Source organism: Archocentrus centrarchus, chromosome 3, assembly GCF_007364275.1.
Source record: "Archocentrus centrarchus isolate MPI-CPG fArcCen1 chromosome 3, fArcCen1, whole genome shotgun sequence".
Lineage (NCBI taxonomy): Eukaryota > Metazoa > Chordata > Actinopteri > Cichliformes > Cichlidae > Archocentrus > Archocentrus centrarchus.
Window position 1 is genome coordinate 26,866,240 of NC_044348.1, and position 14,895 is coordinate 26,881,134.

Sequence of the window (14,895 nt, forward strand, 5' to 3'; positions counted from 1 at the left end):
AGAAGGAAGTGCTTGTATGAGTAGGTGTGAATGGGTAAATGCAAATTGTTGTATAAAGCACTTTGAGTGCTCAGAAAGAGTAGAAAAGCACTATATAAGAACTAGTCCATTTACCTACAGTAGTACTGTGTTAGAGTAACTTGGGGAAAACAAACCAAAAAAAAAGTGACTGCACCAAATATTTTTCACATTCTAGTCTTCCAGTGGTTCACCAATCCATCTCAAGGCCACTGCACAGGTCATCTAGTGGGAGGAAACCTGTCTCCAAAAAATTGCAGCTCAACTCAGACTGACTGCAATCACTCTCAGAGTCCGTCTGCGCTGATGAGCCCAACTCTATGTTGTCTCTTTGCTTTATGGGACTGGTTGCCACTACATCACTATTTAAGAAGGAATGTGAATTTCTATAAGGTTAATGTGAATTTATGACTGTTAATCAATGTATTATCACAAACAATGCAAGTAATTGCCAAGTTGAACCCATTCAAATGTAAACTGACAGCAGACTGACTCCATCTTACTGCAGTTTTGACCAGTAAAGTCACTTTGAAGACAGCAAGTGACTGCAAGCCGTTGCAGACCTTGTCCCAGTCTTCGAAGCATCCATTTCAAAAGGCATCAAGATCGCAACTTGATTGCACATGGTGGCAATAATTTAGGCTGTGCCTCAATGTCAGTCTCCAGCTACTGTCTTCCCTAGTGTGACTGCAGCATAATATGCTTGCCTTTTGTCAGGAATTAGTAGTGTAAAGGGGGTCAGCTTAACATCTTGGTACTTTGCCTGGAGCAGCATGGATCCAGATATTTTGTCTATATTCATTCAGTGGAGAAACTGGTTTAATAGCTTGGCTTGGTACAGAAGCTAGGGATACCAAGAAACACTTAGCTTCTATCAAAAGCAGTTTTTTCGCCTACCAGTAAAATAAGTAATGTTAAGTAATGCAGTTTGTAGAATAAATACTAAACAAGCGAAATGTTTTTGCATGCACTGAAATGCATTATTAGATATCATGCAGACCAACATCAGGGAAAATACTGATGGTGAAAATTAACATTAATTTCATGACATGGGTGATTGTGTAAGTTTTTAAATGTGCAGGCCTGTATGCACACATGCCTGTCTGAGGAAATTTACATCTGACTGCCTCAGTGTATGTGCGTGTGCGCGTTTGTGAGTATGCTTCTATTTTGCATGGTGACTCAATTCCAAGGCTGTGGCTGAGCAAAGGGTTGTCCTTGGTTGTCACTTCTCATTATTTGCTGGTCAGTAAGACAGCTGAGCAGAGGGCATCATATGAACAGTGAGGAGATAGAGGGACTCCTGGTGATGAGTGACAGGCTCTGGGATTGAATGACTGCACCCTGTTAGGACCCCTGTTGTCTTCAAGGGGAGCTTGACACTCAAGTGGTTTATAAAAGATGAAGAATAATGCTGCACATCGACGCTACCCCCCCCCCCCCCCCCCCCCCAAAAAAAAGCTTCCACCAGTAGATGCAGAGGTATTTGACTGCATACGTGTAAATTGATTTGAATCCATGCAGCGATTTACACAGACACACACATGGAGGGAAAAGAAAGAAATGGATGTATTCACTTCACAAAATCCCCATGAAGAGAGAGACATACCTTCACCACACACCGACAAACAATCACTCTGTTGTCTCCCTGCTATTGATATTCCTCACAGCTGCGGCCTTCATGCACTTACAAGTTATCAGAGGCTGCTTTCAGCCACCACATATAATGGAACTCAGAAGCACTTCATTCCTCTCTCTTTTTCCTCTTATGAGGGAATAAGAATGCATATATAAGCACAGCGGTACATTTAAAAATGAAACCAACTCACATTAGCAGAGCTTGAAGTACACACCTGAAACTCATGCATTTAGCACCTGAGCAACACAATAAACCATCTTTAAACTGAGAGGAGCTTCAGTTAATGAGGTCTATAATGAATTGTCCTTCTTTGGGATTATATGACATGAGAAAAACTAGTTTTACCCTGCGTGCCACCAAAATTCCCTTCCAGCCCAATCACTCCACAGAAAAACCATCAGCATCATCACTGAGCATGCTGTAATAAACAGAGGGCTGTGAAAAGGAGAGGCATCAGTGCCTGTTGGAGGTTTAGCTGTTAGTTTAGAAGACTGGCAACAAAGTAACAGCGAGAACATTCTAGCTTTCACATTCACTGCATGATCTAGCTTCGGATAAGGCTGCTCTTAAAATTTTATGATCCCTGATTAGTGAGCTGTTAGGTGTAGGAGAATTAGGTAGTGGGTATAATACATATTGGGGGGGGGGCTGCGATTGCCAAAATTGGACAGCACAACCTTGAACCCTTTTATCCATAGTAACAATTAAAAAAAAAATGTATATGTAACTGTAATTAAGTCATGTCAGGCAGTGTACATGCACTTGCGTCTTTATGTATTTTTGAACTTATTATACTCTACTTTCCATCCATTCAAAAATGTAATTGTTTCTCTTAATTCTTTATCGTTCTACACCCAAAGTGGAGTTTTTGACAGTGTTGGATGAGCTCTACATAAACAACTTGATAAATCATTGAATTTTTCCGTATGCCTTGAAATATGATTTATAAGTAAATAAGCAGACTTAAAATGTCACCTTTTTAAATGGCATCTCAGTTGCCTGAAGAGTTTTCAAGAAAATCTGACTTTAAAAATATATCAAACCTACAAGATTAATTTTAAGCAGAACACTGATAAGGTGTTCCTAAGTGTTTTATATGGCTGTCATTGTGCAAGTGGCACTGATATTTTTTTGAGGCTGAAAAATTTCACCCCTTTCTTCATTTCTCCAGCCTCTATCTGTATATCTCTCTTGACAATCTCTACTGTAGGCAGAGATTAATCAAATTGTGATATAAAGTATTCCACTCAACTTATTGACTTTGCTCAGGTCAAAGCAAAAAAGGTAAAGGCCTTGAAAATTACTCGATTACAATCTTGCTTTTATCACTTTACTGCAAAAATCTGGTCAAAATTCAGAGGATTCCTGCTGCGTGGTTGTTGCAAGTGACATGATAACGACCAGGAGTCCGCCAGTGGTTCTGTGTCACCTTGTTATCAACAAAGCTACTGTACATTTTTGGATGAGTATTAGAGATAAGAACAGGAAAAAGTGTATCCATTTTGCTTTAATATTTGATTTTCCTTTCCTGGTTGGTACGTCTTTCAGCTCTAACAGTACCATTCAGCATACATTCTACAACCCCATACTCCCCTGTCCTCTGCTCATTATCGTCCATGTTATTCACACTCCTATTAGCACTGTGGTTGTAGGCATTAATGTCTGCTCCATGCATTTAGATATTTAAAATCTCAAATCCCAAAAGACAACACACAGTGGGTACTAATCTGTTCGTTGTTTTTTTTTCTCTGGTTACCCGCTGAGATACTGTGTGTGAGCTTCGCATGTGTGTGACAGAGAGCGAGATGTTGCATTAGAGAAACTAGGTGGAGCAGGCATGAGAGGCTTTGGTTATCCAAAACTGCCAGCTGAGTCTCTTCAGTGTATGTTTTAAAGAAAAAGCCAAGTTAGTAAAATATCTAAAGATGTGAGTGCTGCCTAATTATAGCCTTAATAACTTTAATGATAATATACACAGGTTGGTGAGAGAATCCAAGCTCAGTAGTGCTACTGTATACATATGTGGCACAATGCAGTATGCATTTTCAGAAATTATCTACTATATGTAGTTTATATTAATACTTGTGACAGAGAATTATAGCTCTCAATTGCACACGCACACACACACACAATATATATACACAGAGTATACAGAGTTTTATCTGTGTGTACATACGTACATCTTTGGGCTCATGTGTTTGTTATTCTGTATTTAAAAGAAGCCAAACACCATAAAAGCATGCGGCTCAGGATGACAAATCTCCTCTCACTATCTAAAGCCATGCAGCTCTCTTCTGCATGGCTGGGGCCATGTTTCCTAGTCTCTCTGACACACAAGCAAGTGGCCTGTCTTCTAAACTACCCCTGCTCCCCAAATGGAGTTCTCATTTTCAAGGGGAACGGCTGCATGGCATAACGCACTTTGTCTTGGGAATTACTTTTTCTCTGCCTGTGTGGCTCCCTGGGATGGACATGGCTGGCTGGCTCTAGGGGAGACAGATGGAGGCTGCTGGCTAGCCTGACACATGTTGAGCGGCTGTGATGAGTCGGTGAAGAGGGGCAGGCAGGGTAGAGGGGCACAGCACTCTGTCTATGTGATGTGTTGATGAGAGCGGGGAGAACTGGAGGGTGGAGGCCTCACTTGGCCTGAAATCGGCTGCTGACAGACTGGAGCTTCACAAACCTGTATGGTGAAAGCTCTTTGGATCAGATTAACACCACTTTTTATCACTACTGGGGAGCTCACCCCACTCTTAGGATTTAAACTCATAATGAAAATATTTATAAAACAGTTGCCTGTTTTTAGTGATATCCATGGTAATTTCAACTGAATTTGATCTAATGGTCAGCGTTGCAAGCGTGTTACTTGATAGTGGATTATTTCTGTTTTCTATGGTTCTTGCCATCTTCATGTAATAAAGGACTGCAGTAGGTTCTGGCTCCTCTCGCCTTAAAGAACCTGTTCAGAGAATCCTGACAAAATTCAGTAGGCCCTGAGTTGTTGAAACCAGCTATGATGTTGTTCTTCAAGGTGCTATTCCAAGAGTCTTCCAGCGCATCCATCTCCTGTTACCAATGGCCATAAGAGTGATGTGAACATGTTGTAATTTCAGCTGGAAGTGAATTAATGACATTGACAAGGATACCACAGACAACAGCAGAACGATCAAAGAGGTCACTTACATCAAGCATAAGGATTATTAATCTGACATTAATGACCATTTGTTTTCACAAGACCCAGTTAAGATCAAGAAACACATCACACAAAATATAAGCCTGGTTCCACTCCTTTCACTGAACATGGATCATCATATAAGGTTAATAATAGTTTAAAGTTCAGCAAACCACAGGTATGAGCCTCATGGTGGCAAGGCAAGAAAAGTCTGGCGATAGCCAGAAATATCTGTCAGAAATATCACAGCAAACAGTTTATCTAGGAAATGTAAAGAGATCATCAAGTTAAGGGGCTTTGCCCTCTGGGAACCTTAAATGTCTGCACAAAATTTTAATGGCAAAGCTTGTTCAATCATTCAAAACCCAAGTAATCGTTCCACTTTCTTTAGTTCAAATATATAAATATTTAATATGCTCTACAGTTCTGTTGAATCAACATGCTCACAGCTTTGCAAAGCCTTTGCAAGACAATTGCATGCATGTGAGTCAAGCCAAGGCAAAGATGATACTGGTATACAGGAGCATATGGCCATTATTTTGCTTTTGCACGTAATAAAAAAACGTTTTAAAACAAGCTTTTTCCATTAAACTATAATGTGGCAGGGTGCATGAGTAAAAAGTGAGTTTGAACTGTTCCACTGATTCATGTCATTCATAGCTGCCTGCATCCTAACACCAAATCTTAATGTCTACTGTGCAAATGTTTATTGGAGGATTGTATACTTGGTGGTGTCTGGTGTCTTCTGCTAGCTTCCAGACCATGGCAATGAGAGAAAAACTTGGGGTGCCTTAGGCCTGAAACAAGACTGGCAGTAGGCATCAGGGCTGAGCTGAATAATTCAGCCTCTAGATCACAGTACATTTTCATATTCATATTTTCACTGGCACGTTTATTTGAGAAGCTGCCTCCTCCTCTGCCAGACTGCATCTTCCTTTTCAGACCACAAATATCTGAATTAACTGGTTCCTCTTGGGGAATAAAAAAAAAGGCACCACCTAAAGGTTTGGTGTGATGTACTGTGAGGACTTTGTTGATGCTGATTAGGAAAACTGTCTCAGGGGTTGATCTGTTAGAGCAAAGCTATTAGTAATGACACCAGGTGCACATTTAATTTACAGCATTTCCCTGTACGCTAGTGTTTTGCTGAATAGTGGCAGCAAATTATTATTGTTATTACAAGACAAAGAACAACACAAAGTCAGAAAATCTTTAGCAGTTAAATGGTAATTATGGTATATCAAGAGATCAGTGAGGCAGATAACATGAATCTATTGAAAATGAAACAAAACAAAAAAACAAAAATAATGCAATAATACTGGACAAAAATATAAACATAAAAGATCTGTTGATAATTAAACTATGTATAATTACTAGGGGTGGGACTTTAACGCGTTGATTTCGATTAATTAATTACGGGGAAATTAACGCGTTAAAAATTTTAACGCATTTTAATCGCACTTTGCACCGTGGAACGTTTCTCAGTGCGCGAGTTCCCGGCATACAGATTATATCGACCCACAATGTCCAAATTAGGGGCAGCATCGTTCGAAGGACCCGGCCCACGTCTTTCGCAGCCCACGAACGCCACAAAGGCCGGAAGTGAGCAGCTAGCCTTCATATCAGCTGCCGTCACCTCTGCGTAGCTCATGTCGCCTAGCAACCGTGAGTGCGAAGCACAGCTGTGTAAAAGCAGCTGGTTAAACGGAGAACGAACTTTTTCTCCTTTTTGTGGTTTAATTTTAAGTCTTTAATTCAAAATAAGCTGTTAAAACAAGCATAACACATTTCAACATCAAGGAATACAGCTGAGCGAATGATTAATTTCCAACTATATTAAGTGAGACATTAATGTTGAATAAAACTATCCAGTTATGATGCTGAACTTTAAATTCAGGAGTTTATCACAGGAGCACTTCCACCCTTTGTTGGTCTGTGTAGTAGACTGGTGGGAAAATAAAATTATGAAGTTTAAGCTTATGTATATTGATTCATTCATCAACTAAACTTAAATTAATATTTCTCATGTCAAATATTGAAATGCGATTAAAATGCGATTAATTTCGATTAATTAATTACAAAGCTTGTAATTAATTCGATTAATTTTTTTAATCGAGTCCCACCCCTAATAATTACTAAAATAAAAAGACTCTTTAAAGTCTGTTTCTAATTGTGGAAGCCTCAGATATTCATACTTGAAGTTCCAGAGCAGAGGGGGCCCCAACTGCAGAAGTCCAGTCGCTTTTACTCTTGGAACAAATAGCAGAGCTCTGTCCATTGAGATGACATAAACCCATGTACAGGTTCCTCAACCATCAGGACAAGAGAGAAAATTCTTGAGATTTTCCCCCCATTTGCAGACAGAAAGCCAAGAATGTGGATATGCTTTAGATGACCAAAAAGAATGATTGCAGTCATTCTCATTTAGCTGAAGAAAAAAGCCTGAAGCTGCTTTCTTTACAGTTTTGAAAATGTAACAGTGGTATTGAATATTTTCTTTATGTATATGCCACAGTGTCAGTTTGCACAAAACAACAGGAGCCAGGAAGGAACCTTGGGGAACCTCACAGTAAGATAAACAAATGAAGAGGCACCACAGCAACTACTAAAAAAAAGTTTTGCTTGATAAATTTGATTTAAGCCAGTAAGAACACAATCACTTGCTACACTTCAGTTTCAAAAAACAACAGCAATGCATAACGTTTGTAAAGTCAGTGATGATGTGTGTGAAGTTTAATGGGTCTAGCTTGAACAGTATGCATCTATGGTGTGAATTTGAGCGTCTTAGGTGAGATTGTTCTGGAGTTATCTCATTCACAAGATTTTCAGGAAACTTGATCTCTGACCTTTAGCTTGAAATCAAGGTCGGTGAGATTCGAACATATCCGAAATTTGTAGTAGATGCCTCTGTGGTGTGAATTTGAACATTGTAGGTCACATCATTCCAGTTAAACCAATGTTAAAGTTTTTGTGAAACAGCCAACATCAATGCCAAGGCTATGACAATAGCATGATTTTTTTTCTTTGAAACAGCTGAGCTAATTAAAATAACCAAACCTAATTCCATAATGTCTTTTATGCAAGGTATAGAAGATGAAGAAGTATTAAAAAAAAAAAAACACCCCAAAAAACTATGGTCAACACCTTTACCCCCCCTTTTTAATAAACAAAGATAGAGCACGTTTGCCACAACAGAACTGAATTGCTATTATAGCAATAATGGCTGAATACCTGGAGGGCAGAGAGGATTCAGTATGTTGCACAACAAATCAAACAGATACAAGAAAAATGGCAGCAATTCTCTCGCTTTCTGTTAATGCATTTCTCCCAAAAATATCCTACTTCAGAGCACTCTGTTTAATTAAGTTTGCCTGAACAGGTGACAAACACATTAGTGAGGATTTTATTCTCCCTTTGAGTGAGGCAGACTTATAAGAGTTTTTCGTCTCAAGTCTCTAGCAGCACTGAGATGAAAAATTATTTGTCAAATAGGCAAACAGGTGTGCAAAAAGAAAAGTATGGAGATGAAAAGGGAGAAAAGGAGGGGCAATGAGGAAAATGTAGAGAGAGCAGAGATGACCCACATTGGTGCAACTTGTTATTAATTCACAATGATGCTGCTGGGCTTGTTAGCACACGGGTGGGGAGCCAGGGGTGATGGGAGATGCACAGTCGGCTACCTCGGCTAACCCTTCTGCAATTCTATTACACTTGTTTATAGCTCTTGGCAAATAGAACACCAAAGATACTTTAGCTTCTGAGAGAAGGGCAGGGTTAAAGGGGGATGACTACTTAGCATTTCACAAGGAGACACAGAGGGCATCCTGAGCAAAGTGAACACGCAGGGGAAGTGAAGAAAGACCAGAAAGAAAGATATAGAAAGAACTGGGCTGACTTTTATACTGATGCACGGTAACAGGGGAAAAAAAACAGTGAAACATTATAGGATTCAATTTTACTACGGCTTGTGTTTTCTTCTATTCTTTCTGTGAATTTGGTCCTTAATTACCTAAGCTGTGAATGATTTGTGAAGATCTGTAAAAACGTCCTTGGTTTCCATGAACACAGAACATTTTTGAGTGACATTTGGTCATCCAGTTTCTGTGGCAGCTTGAGAGATACAGCTAATGTAAATGCTTTTGGGCAGCAGACTGGGGATGAGCGCGGCACCTGCCGATTAGCAACTGTTGTCAAACACATATGCACACACACAAAAAAGTGTCTGTGTGTGTGTGTATAAGATGAACTCTAGCTTCTCACTGCACTGACAGAGTTGTTTAAAATAAAAAAAAGACTTACCTGCAGGTATAAACACATTTTTCCTATTAGCTAAACTGTGGTAATTTCTTTAAATTGCAAATGAAAGGCAATGACAAAAAATACTTTGGCAGTTTAAACAATTTCTCTACAACAGTCAACTGCTGAATAATTTTTGCATAACTTCATACTGAAGATATTTTCTATGACCTGCAGCTCTGAATTTCTGTGCTACGATATTCCCTTCATCTTCTGGATCAAAGACTAGACAATGGTTTGACAAGACATACATCTGATGATGTATATTTTTCCAACAACTTCTGTAGCGCAAGATAAAGCAATTTTACACTGTTTTGCTATGGATTCTACATTTCTCAGTAGCTCATGCAGAACTACAATCAGTGAGAGTGAGTCAAATAAATCACAGAAAATCTGTCAACAGGAGAAAAGATGAACCTAGAAAATCATTACCTACTAGTTTTCTGCCTTAACCCTTCAACACACTATCAGTAATGATTCGATCTGTGGTATGGGAAGACTTTGGTTGACTAAACTGTAATTTTTTTCTTTTACCTGATTAACAAATATCAGCTGAATAAACAGGAACACGTCTGGCATATATTACACACACATATGTGTGACATTGATTTTCAGTACAACAGTAAATACGTCCACAAGTGATACATCAACCAGTGACAGTTCCTGAAGGAAGAATGCTGCAATCATGTTTTTTTAGCGCATATGGCTTTCTATCCCAAAGGCAGTGAAAGCATATATAATGGAAGCTACAGTATGTCTCGACATGCTGGGCTCATTTCTATTTCCACTGCATCCTCACAGGAGGAGATAACCACAGTGACCCATAATAAGCAGGGAAGAACCATGACGGTCCCCATCCTCAGTCATGCTGTGTTCGAGTCACAGTTAACTGATGGGCTCGTCATGTGTGTTCATGCTCTCGTGGTGGAGTTAATGGGAGTCGAGCGCTTTTTGTTGCCATTTCACATTAAAAGCTTCGAGTACAGTTTGAGGTACTTTTGGAATTCATTTGAGTTAAAGCTCAGGAGCAGATGTGGCACATTTTATTCAACTACATTTTTTTGACAGTTGCATTTATTTACCACATACTTTTCTGTTTAAAATGTCACATAAAATCTTCAGATGTGCTTATGAAATCTAATGCACTACCAAAGTCCAAACCACCCCAAAAAACACTTCACAAAAGAGTATGCAGCTGAGGCCACATTACATTTTATCTACAGTATATATCAATTCTTCATTTTCAACTTTAGAACTGAGATCAGTTGCTGGACTTTTGGGAGAGGAATGTTGTTCTGATAGAGGATTCTTGCTGGTCAACAGTCCTGGGTCTTCTTTGCCACTTTTTTCATTTCATGATGTGCCAAATGTTTAACTGGTGAAAGGTCTGGACTGCAGATAGGCCAGTTCAGCACCTGGACTCTTCTGCTGCGAAGCCATGCTGTTGCAGTAGATTCAGTATGCGGTTCTTCTTGCTGAAATACGCAAGGCCTTCTCTGAAAAAGATGTTGTCTGGATGTGACCACATGTTGCTCTAAAACCTATATATACCTTTCAGCATCGATGGTGCCTTTACAAATGCGCAAGCTTCCAATTACATAGGCACTGATACAATCCCATAGGAGGCAGGCTTTTTAAGTTAGCTCTGATAAAAGGCCAGATTGACTTTCTCCTCTTTATTCTGGAGGCCTCGGTGTCCACTGCTTTCATAAAGAATTTAAATTTTTGATTTGTCTGACCACAGAACAGTTTTCCACTTTGCTTCAGTCTATTTTAAATGAGCTTTGAGCCAGAGAAGACAGCAGTGTTTTTGGATCACGTTCACATATGACTTCTTCTTTGCATGATAGAGATTTAACTTGCATTTGTGGATGACACGGTGAACTGTGTTCACAGACAGTGATTTTATGAAGCGTTCCTGAGCCCCTGCAATGGTTTCCATGACAGAATCATGCCTGTTTTTAATGTGGTGCCACCTGAGTGCCATACGAGCATCCAGTATAGATTTTCCAAGTTTGTCCCCCTTGCACACTGATTTCTTCAGATTCTTGGAATCTTTTGATTATGTTATGTACTGTACCTCCAACAGTGTAGTGGTTACCACATTCACTTGGCAAGCGAAAGGTTGCTGGTTCCAGGCGTCAAGAAGGACATCCGACAAAAAACTGCCAAATGGAACACGTGGCGCTACCACAGTGGTGACTCCTTGTGACAATGAGAAGCTGAAAATATTTTTTAGCGATGTAATGTAGATGAAGAAATAGTCAGTCTTCACAATTTTACATTGAGGAACATTATTCTGAAATGTTTCCACGATTTGTAGACACATAGTTTTCCAGAATCGTGAGCCTCTGCCCATCTTCACTTCTGAGATATTCCACCTCTCTAAGATGCTTTTTTTTTTAAATACCCAATTATGTTACTGACCTGTTGCCAATTAACCTAATTAGTTGTAAAATGTTCCTCCAGGTGTTTCTTTAAAGTACCAGTTACATTTTCAGCCTTTTGTTGCCCCAGGGCCAACTTTTTTGAGATGTGTTGCTGGTCTGACCAGCCCCAGCCAGGTCGCACTGTAAATAATACATGTCCATAATTATGTACAATAAGCAGACAGGACAACTGAACAGCTCAAAAGATAGTTTGAATACAACACAGGGTTACTGTTTATAATGAGACATGTTTTCTCTGGCCAAAGCCCCCCGGTGTAGCTGCATGCCACATCCACACTTTAAATAAGAAAAATCAAAACACTTAAGCTTCATTTCACTGCATGAGAGCACTGATCCATCATTGGGTTCTATGGTCTGCATACACAGTTCCTTTGGGGAGGGACCCCACACACACACACACAGATAGATGAACACATACACAGGATGCCAGATGAAATATCAAAAGGTCAGCAGACAAGCAAGAGGATATGGTGGTGCTATTGTAAGACAGACTGGGTCCTAGCTCTCTGTCCCTTAGTGTTTGTCTGTTTGAAATCAGGGACACTGCTGGAAATTGTAAACATGCCTTAATGTCTGTTTGTCCATGCATATTTTAGATGCCAGATGTGCCTTCCAATTCCTTGGATTCACACATTGCTCTCAGTCACCGTAAAGCTAAAAATTCAAACATGGAATTATGATTTGCAGAGATTACATGGAAAAATACTTAAACCTCTTAGTGAGTATGTTTATCAGTTGGAATCCTACATACATTTCAAAAAATTACTAGACAGGAGCTGACTGACACATTGGCTCTTATATATGATGAATGTGCATTGAAAGTGCAGTTTACCCAGTTTCATGAGAATTACTCTCACGGTGAATGGGCCATTAAACAATAATTCTTTTAGGTCATCAGTCAAAAACAAGAAACAATCAACTTTTGAATGCCTGTCGATCATTTTAGTCTTCAGTCAATGCAAATAAAAAGCAGCATGTCACAACTACACCACAGTGCCACACAATGGTCAGGAGAGGGAAGAGCATAATGGATATAGATTAATTAAAGGAATAACACCTCAGAGTGTAGCTTATCCATTTGCAGATGAGGGAAAAAGCAGTGTTTTCTCCTATGTCTACGTGTTATTGAATATCTTAAAAAATCACAACAAATTTGTCTGAAATTGAGAGTAAAGACAAACACGATCAGAATGTGTTACTGTGGAAGTCCAACATGCAAAATAACAAGCATGGGTGCTAAACAACATAGCAATCTGCTAGTTTATTTGAGTATCTAACTAAAAGTACATCATTATTTGGAATGGGCAGCTACATAACTACATATTCCAATGTAAAATTCAAAGATGGGAGAGGGACCGTGTTGGCCACTGCTATGGCATCAAAGACAAGAACCCAAGCAGAATAGTAGTCCACTGACGAACAAGTTTTGTTTGAGCACATAAGAGTAAAATTCCTTGCATAAGACGAGGTGCCGTATCTTTATTTATTTGAGCAATAAATAAAAGCTAATTAGTAAAGAGGAAAGTATTGCTAAAGAATGGGTGACCTGCAATCTGAAGGATAGAGGGAGAACAGTACCAGACAGATTCATGAAGTAATGCACAAAGTTAGTTGCTTGAAAGTCGGGATTTTTTTGTTTGTTTTTTTTTAATTTATGTGTTTATCAAAACTTAATATGTAAATACAATTTCTGCCAAACATCAAACTAACTTGCACTGATAGCCTGAGCCTGACCACAACACAATGTAACACAAATGAATACTGGAAACGTGTACTATCAAGGTGGAATACCACATCTGCTAGACATTTTATATCTACCTTTCTGCCTTGTTGTTTTTCATGCATTATTTATTTGTTTATTTATTCATATGTTTGTTTCTATTGTGACTTGCGCTGTGTTTGTGTGCCTATATTGTAAGGCGCTACTGGAACTTGAATTTTCCTGATGGAATCATCCTAAAGGGATTAATAAAGTTTAATCTAATCTAATTTATTTATTAAAGGGCAAAAAAGACGGAGGCATTTCAGCAATAAGCCATCATTGATGTAATTTGAGACAAATTACATTCCCCATATATAACAGGCAGGTGAGATTCCAGTACCAATCAAACAGCAGAATGCTAATTACATAATGGAAAACATACATCTGCAGAGACAACCAGTAACAGAGCATTTCTACATTTTTTTAATGTTTGTTAATTTTACTGGAAATTATATTTTTCTATAGATATTCTATGTATATTTTTCTGTTTATTTTCCCCATGTCTATTTCTAGTGTTTTTAGTATTATTGTGTATAATGGTGCTGTGTTGATACTATGTTTGTAAAATTATATTTTGGTAAATTGATGTATAATTATGGCTGGTTTTGGCCACAATCATTGGCATGTCTTTTGGGGCACTTTTCTCTGCAGATGTTTTTCATTATGTAATTAGAGTTCTGCTGAAACGCATCCATCTTGTTTGTCCTTCAATAAATACAGTGAAGTATTTTTTTTTTTTTTCTTTTCAAAGAATGCCCATGTTTTATTTCTTTTCTATATTCCTCAAGGCTGGACACCCCATATGTCCTTTAAAGTTTTGGAGTTGAGCGCACCATCACTCTGTACTATGATAAATATAAAGCCATTACAAGCCAGGACAAAGCTTGACACAAAGATGGAAAAATTAGGAAACAGCTAGCCTACCTCTATCCAAAGGACAGTAACTTCTTGAAGTCTCTGCCAATTTCCTGGCAACCTCAAGGTGATGACATGACTCCAAGACTGTACCTGGCCAATAAAGAGAGACAGTGCATTTAGTTTTTTTGTAGAAATTAAACAAAGATACAACGTATTAATTTAGAAGTGTTAGTAGGATGAGCTTATTACTTTTGACTAGAACCAGCTCAACTGTTTCCTCTGGTTCGAGAGTTTACGCCAAGATACACTACAGGCTGTAGTCATCCTAGCCAGACAAACTGTGATGAAGATACTAAATCCCCTCCCCACCCTCAAAAAAGGCTCTTGAGTCTATTAAATGAGAAATGATTTGAGTTTACTGGGAGTTAAACTTATTGGAAAATACACAATGCAAGGCAAATAAAATCTCCCCTGGCTTCATTCTTATGGCACCAAATTACGACTATAGTTTCTCCCAGATAAGAATACCCACTCTGGTGTTTATATATGTATTTAGTGTGTGTGTTTGTGTGTGCCTGCCTGCATGTATTTGTGTGCATCACTGTGTATATGCATCATTGTGTTTGTCAGCCTGTGCCCAACTAGAAAAAAAATTACGTTCTATAAAATGTCTCTATAAACAGCATGGCGCAATAAATCC